The following is a 6856-nucleotide window of genomic DNA, read 5'->3' on the forward strand; positions in this document are numbered from 1 at the left end:
GGGCTCGTGGGCCTCGGCGGTGGCGCGGGGGTGGCCTGCCACATGGCAGTGCGCGATTCGCGCGGGGCGGCGGCGGGATCCGTCCGGCGGCGGCTGGACGTGTCCGGCGGCGACGGGAGGAGTTTTTTTTAGGATTTGGACTGCGAATGTATTTCGGGAGGAATGCATATATATAGGTAGAGGGAGCTAGGAGGCTCCAAATTGAGCACGGTTTTCGCCCACACGATCGTGATCGAACGACCTAGAGCATGGAAGAGACTTAGAGGAGTTTTGGGCTGTTTAGAGAGGGGTTTTGCTGCAACACACAAACGGACTTTGCGGTTACCCGGATAACCGTTGGAGTACCAAACGACCTCCGAATGGAACGAAACTTGACCGGTGGCCTACCGGTGGTATACCAAGGCCACTTGGCAAGCCTCGGTCCATTCCAAAAACGTTCAACACCCGCTCATGAAAAGAAACAAGAAGGGTGCGCCGGAGGAGGTGGGAGTGCCGGATTGCAAAACGGACAACGGGGAAAATGCTCGGATGCATGAGACGAACACGTATGCAAATGCAATGCACATGATGACATGATATGAGATGCATGACATGAACAAAATGGAAAACGAAAGACAAAACCCGACCACGAAGGGAATATCATAATACATAGCCGGAAATGGCAAGAGTTGGAGTTACAAATATGGAAAGTTACATCCGGGGTGTTACAAAGATGGAGGAGAATAGTTTTGTCAGCGAGCACATACTCAAAATATCTGGGTTACACAACCGCTTATCTCAGCTGGGAGTTAATCTCCCGGATGATGCGGTCGTTGACAGAATCCTTCAGTCGCTCCCACCTAGCTACAAGATCTTTGTGATGAACTTCAATATGCAGGGGATGGAAAAGACCATTCCTGAGGTATATTCAATGCTGAAATCAGCGAAGGTGGAGATAAAAAAGGAACATCAAGTGTTGATGCACTACAAAAAAATACACTTCCGTAATGATACGTGTTTGTCACAGTAGGTCGCATTTTTTGTCATGCATGTACATCTGTGACAAATTTATGACAGAATCAAGGTAGTCATACCTGTGCTGTCGTAGAAGTGTTCCATGACATCACCAAAATTATCATCACGGAAGTGTCCACTTCCATGACGATAGATCGCGCGTCACAGAAGTGCTTTCGTCAAGGGTGACCGACACGTGGCATCCACCGTAACGGAACGCCGTTAAGCTATCGGGTCGGGTTTTGGATCCGATAACCCGTTAACAGCCCCGTCCAATGGGGATTTTCCACGTGTAAAATCATCATTGGCTAGAGGAAACACGTGTCGGCTCATCGTTGGGACAGATGTCATCCACTCACTGGACAGAAGGCGCCTATGATACGTCGACACGTGGCACAACCCAACAGTGGCCCATTCCTGTGAAAAGGCCGGCCCGTTTGACTTGGTCAAAAGCTGGCGGGCCGGCCCATGGAAAGCCTGTTAACGGCATGTTCGCATATAGCCCATTTACAGCCCGCTAACCCAAGGCCCGTTACGCCCTATCCGAATTAGGCCCAGTAGCGTCATCTGGGCCATCAAATATGATTCCAACCCGTTTTCACTTCTGGCCCATGTATAGCCCATGACGTCTTTCGGCCCATATGAGGCCCTTTGTAACTCTTGGCCCATTAGCGGCCCGTGCTGAAACTGGCCCATAATGAATAGTGTATTACTTTACACCCATTAACGGCCCGTGGTGAAACTGGCCCGTAATGAACAGTGTATCACTTTATACCCATTAACGGCCCGTTATTCCGTTGGGCCGTTTCCAGCCCAAGTTAACTTTCGGCCTTCTGAGGGCCCATTTATTCTTGGGCTCATTTGCAGCATTCGGTTACTTACGGCCCGTTACTGTTATTTTCTGCTTGTGGGCGAAATTCAGCCCTTCGTTACAGTCGGCTCGTTTGTGGACCGTTAGCCTGTTGGGCCATTTTCATAGCATCACCAAATACGGCCTATTAACGGCCCGTTATGGTCAGCCAACGTACGATTTCCATTAAAGGCCCGTCTACGGCACATTAAAGGCCCGTACAAGACCCATAAATGAGTCGGCGGCCCATGGATCCTACGAGACGTAGAAGGCCCATGGATCCTACGAGACGTAGAAGGCCCGCCCATGGATCCTACGAGACATAGAAGGCCCATGGATCCTACGAGACGTAGAAGGCCCATGGATCCGACGACTCGTGAAGGGCCATGGTCGGGCGAGTTGGCCCCCGTTTGAACGATATAGCATATTGAAAGAATTATCCTACTCAATACTATCACCTCTAAAAAGCATACACTATACAACAAAGAGATCAAGGCATAGAAAGGTAGAATAATCCTACACTATACAATAAAGAAATTACAGCCGATTATACCCACTGGGCATTATGGTTCGGCACACGTGATAATAAAGCATACACAAACAGCAAATTACATACACTGGGCAAATACAGCTCATACATCATGGACGCGCATCAACTTAACTCCATTTGAACTATAATCTCTTCAGAAAATAGGATTGGCCGGATTGAGATAGCACAAATTTCAGTCTGCAAAATCTCAAATTCCTTCATGGTTACCTCAGTGTCTTGTTTCATTTTGTTGACTCCTGCATCTAATACCTGCATGTCCAGTCTCAACTTGTTGATTATACGTTGACAATCATGTACACGTTGTCTTGCCACCTCTAGTTGATGCTCGAGAACATCAGCATATTCCAATTTCAATCCATAATCATTCGGTAACGGCCATGCCGCACTGCTCGCAGATCTTTGTGTTGATGTCACTTCTCCTGAAATGTTTCTGTAAGTACACATGACTAGGGCAAAAATATAGTTACAACAGTGAAGCGAACAAGACACTATTTTGTACTACATGGCAAAACAGGACTAACAATAATGTTACACGTCACTTTCAAAAAAAAAATGTTACACGTCATGAAGCATAAGCAGGTGATATTTTAAACATTATAAAAAAGATAGTCTGTGCAGCCTGCATACAGAAATCCCTCTTAGCTCACCAGAGGAGCATGATGTTGGGGCCCAATCGAAAACGCAGACAAGTTACAAATTTAGACAGCATGTTGCGTATAAGTAAGCAAGCAGCTGGCCATTCGGTGCCTCAATTAAAGTCTTATGGAGCATAAAGAACAGCAGAGGGTTTCATACAAACATACTACAGCAGGCAAAACTATGCAATCATTAGCGTGGTATAAACTTGATTGTGAGCCTCATGCAATAATAGTTGGTTAATAGACTTCAATGCTTCAGGCACACTTCGGCAGAGTAATTAAATGGTAAGGCCTTTAATTATGTCAACTAATAGTGATACAAGTACCGAACATCAGGCATGATTATTTGGGCATCTCATTAACTGAGGCAAATAAAGCAATTGAAAAGAGAAAATTAACTATGCCTGAAACAAACAAGGAATTGAACTGTTGAGTTGCATACAGTGACTTACCTTAGCAGGTTGAAGAGGCTCAGCGCAGCTCCTACTTCTCTTGCAAGGCTCCTTCCTAACATCTTGTACTTGGAAATCCTCAATCTTATCTTCATTGCACCCCCTCTGCAAGGTGACACAAACTAGTTACTCGTCTCCTTGGAAGATAAATATGCATACTTTCCAGTCTGTGAACACAAAAGGATGAGATTATAACAAAACAACACCACATAATGAAACATGCCGCATCTCTTGCACTTGCACACAATGAAATGAGCATTTACTATGTCTGCACTATGTAAAAACTAGGCATACCTTCGAACTGGATCTCCAGGTACTCTTGGAGAGCCTACTGTAGTGTACAGCCAAACCTTTATGTCACCTATGAGTTAGACAAGGCCCCACTACAGCAGCCCTTAGTGTTTAAATCGTTGACAAGCTCTGTTAGAGTGTTAGGTCAAGAACAGCAAGTAATCAAAGCAAACAGTCCTAGTATGGCTGGCTGATGCAAACAAGCAATTGAACAGATGTGTGACCAAATCTTACATATCAAGAAAAGAAGCAAAGAAGGAGGCTTAAAGACCAACACTTGACTGACCAGATTTAAGGGGCATTTAAACATCATGTGCAACGTATGAACTAACATAAACATTGCATATTCCAGATTCTACAATGGAATGCACATGTATTAGGTTATGCCATGTATGATGATGCCTAAATGTACAGATAGCAGGCAGGAGTGATTCATCATTGCACGCACAATTGAATTGCAGGTTAAGGGCCAGTTCGATTCCGCCTTTTCAGGGCATATTGTCAAAATAAGCCATAAAAGATGTAAAGAAGTCATTTTTGAGTTATGGGCTTGGGCTTAACTAATTTCGCTTTGGAGGGGGGGTGTTTCGGGTAGAACCTCACTAGAAATTGAAGGGAAGGGGAATAGTGAAATGACTCTGTTGTCTGCCTATATTACACTCAAAATGCAACTGCTGACGCCCGTGTCACACCTGACCCTCAAGTAAAAACAAACACGCAAGCATTCATTGCCCTGCCCGCTTGCATCTCCTCTCCCCTTTTCCTCTAGCTCGATCCCCTGCCTGCAGCACTAGGGTTCCTCCAGCGAGCCGTCGCTACTGGTCCCATCTGGCCTGGTCCTCGACGATGCTATGTCCAGCTAGGCTACATGGCCGGTGGGTAGGGGCAAATCTCCCTGGCTCCTCCTCCCTCTGGCGCCGCCCCTCATTCTCATGGTCTCCAGCAGCTGCTCCACTGTGGTTCGTCCAACACACTACTCCGGCGAGCGCTGCACAACTACGGCTGATGCCATACTGCAGCAGAAGGCACCTTATTCCCCCTCCCCTCCTCCCAGGCCATGGCCTTGAGGTGCTGTTGAAGGATGAGCTCATCCAACAAGGTGAGGATCTCCTCTGATTTTTTGCCAAATTTTCATTCTGATCCACTATACAATGAATTGCTATGAGCTGCTTCTGCTGCTGCTATATGATGCATTGCTATGAGCTGCTCCTGCTGCTGCTATATGATGACTTGCCATGAGCTGCTGCTGCTGTATGATGAGTTGCTATGAGCTGCTGCTGCTGCTATATGATGAATTGCTATGAGCTGCTGCTGCTATATGATGAGTTGCTACAAGCTGCTCCTGCTGCTGCTATATGATGAATTGCTATGAGCTGCTCCTGCTGCTGCTATATGATGAATTGCTATGAGCTGCTCATGCTGTTGCTATATGATGAATTGCTATGAGCTGCTGCTGGTATATGATGAATTGCAGATTGTGCTGCTGTATGATGAGTTGCTATGAGCTGATGCTGCTATATGATGCTTTCAGGTGGTGCTGCTATAGGATAATAACCAGCCACTTGGACCATCGAATTTCAATAAATAATTGTTCTTCATTTAAATGTGGGTCATGCGTTCTTCATTTAAATTAGGCAATGGGATCTCTATGGAAAACATTGACCAAAGTAGATTGTGCCAAGTAGATGGTATCTTTGTATTTGCATTTTGAGCAAATAGTGATGGTCTGTTTTCCTATCATATTAATTACTGCACTGGGTTCAATTTGTGATGTTTGCAAGTCAAATTAATTTCCATATGGGCAGCAAAATGAAAAAATATAATGCAATCTAGACTTTCCACTGATCATACCAAAGATAAGCTAAAAGCGCAATGAAAAGAACTGGTTGGCTTATTACATGGAGCTTATATTCACAGGTGCTTATTTTCTTAGGATAACTCGTAATAACTGTCCCTAAGAAACTTGGCTAATAGAACTTGCATACAAATAACATCTCACGATGATTGCAATGGAGGAGTGACGTACCATAGCACACTATATAGGCTCACCGCTGCCTCTCCTTTTTTTGCGATGTTCCATGAAATTGCCACATACATGTTGTACTTTTTCATTGTGTAACCCTATCTGCAAGTTGACACGGCTAATTTTAGACATCTCTACATGATACTACATTGCATATCCCTTGCGCATATTTAAACCACCAATTAACGATTGTGTCCATACCATAAACTAGCCATGACTCTGTATGCTGGACTAGCAGGCACTCTAAGGGAGCCTAATGTAGTGCACTGGAATTCCTACATGCCACCTACGATTTTGTGTAATGTACTGCCCCTGTTCCTAAATATATGTCTTTGTAAATATTCCAGTATGGACCACATACAGATGTATATAGATGCATTTTCGAGTGTAGATTTACTCATTTTGCTCCGTATGTAGTCTATAGTGGAATCTCTAGAAAGACTTATATTTAGGAACGGAGGTATGAGGTAGTATCATGTATGACATCTACATATCTAATTTAGCAGCCAGTAGTAGAAATCATTGTCTACACAAAGGGATTACTGGTCGAAAATCCTAGCAAAGCACGCTGGCAGGCACAGAACAATACAAGAGAGAGAGACGCGCTTACAAGATCATAGCAATGCCTCAGTCCAGGATCTTGGTTGGCCAAGCTGTTAGATCCAGAAGAAACATCGTCCTTGTAGTTTGCCAGCTGCATAACAGATAACAGCGACCGGTTAGTATATTTGAAGTACATCGGGCAGGTGATGCTGCACGGGTATAAAGGTGACAACTACCTAGGCCGTGGCGGGTGCTTGGCATCTCTCCAGACGGTGGGAATCAGGTTAGAAACGTCGAGGGTGATGATGCTGCGCTGGCTGTCGGGGTCCGGTAAGGAGATCTAGAACCGTCGAGTAGGGTGTTTGTGGAGCGCCTCCGGTAGGGTGGACTACGGTGTGGGCGAAGCGGATCTATGGCCGTGGACGAGGGCGTAGGTGAAGCTGCTCCGGTGGTTGGGTTAAGGATGGTGTCGACGACGCGGATCTGCAGCCGTGGACGGGGCGTCAGAAGCTGCTC

Source organism: Triticum aestivum, chromosome 2D (genome assembly GCF_018294505.1).
Source record: "Triticum aestivum cultivar Chinese Spring chromosome 2D, IWGSC CS RefSeq v2.1, whole genome shotgun sequence".
NCBI classification, from domain to species: Eukaryota; Viridiplantae; Streptophyta; class Magnoliopsida; order Poales; family Poaceae; genus Triticum; species Triticum aestivum.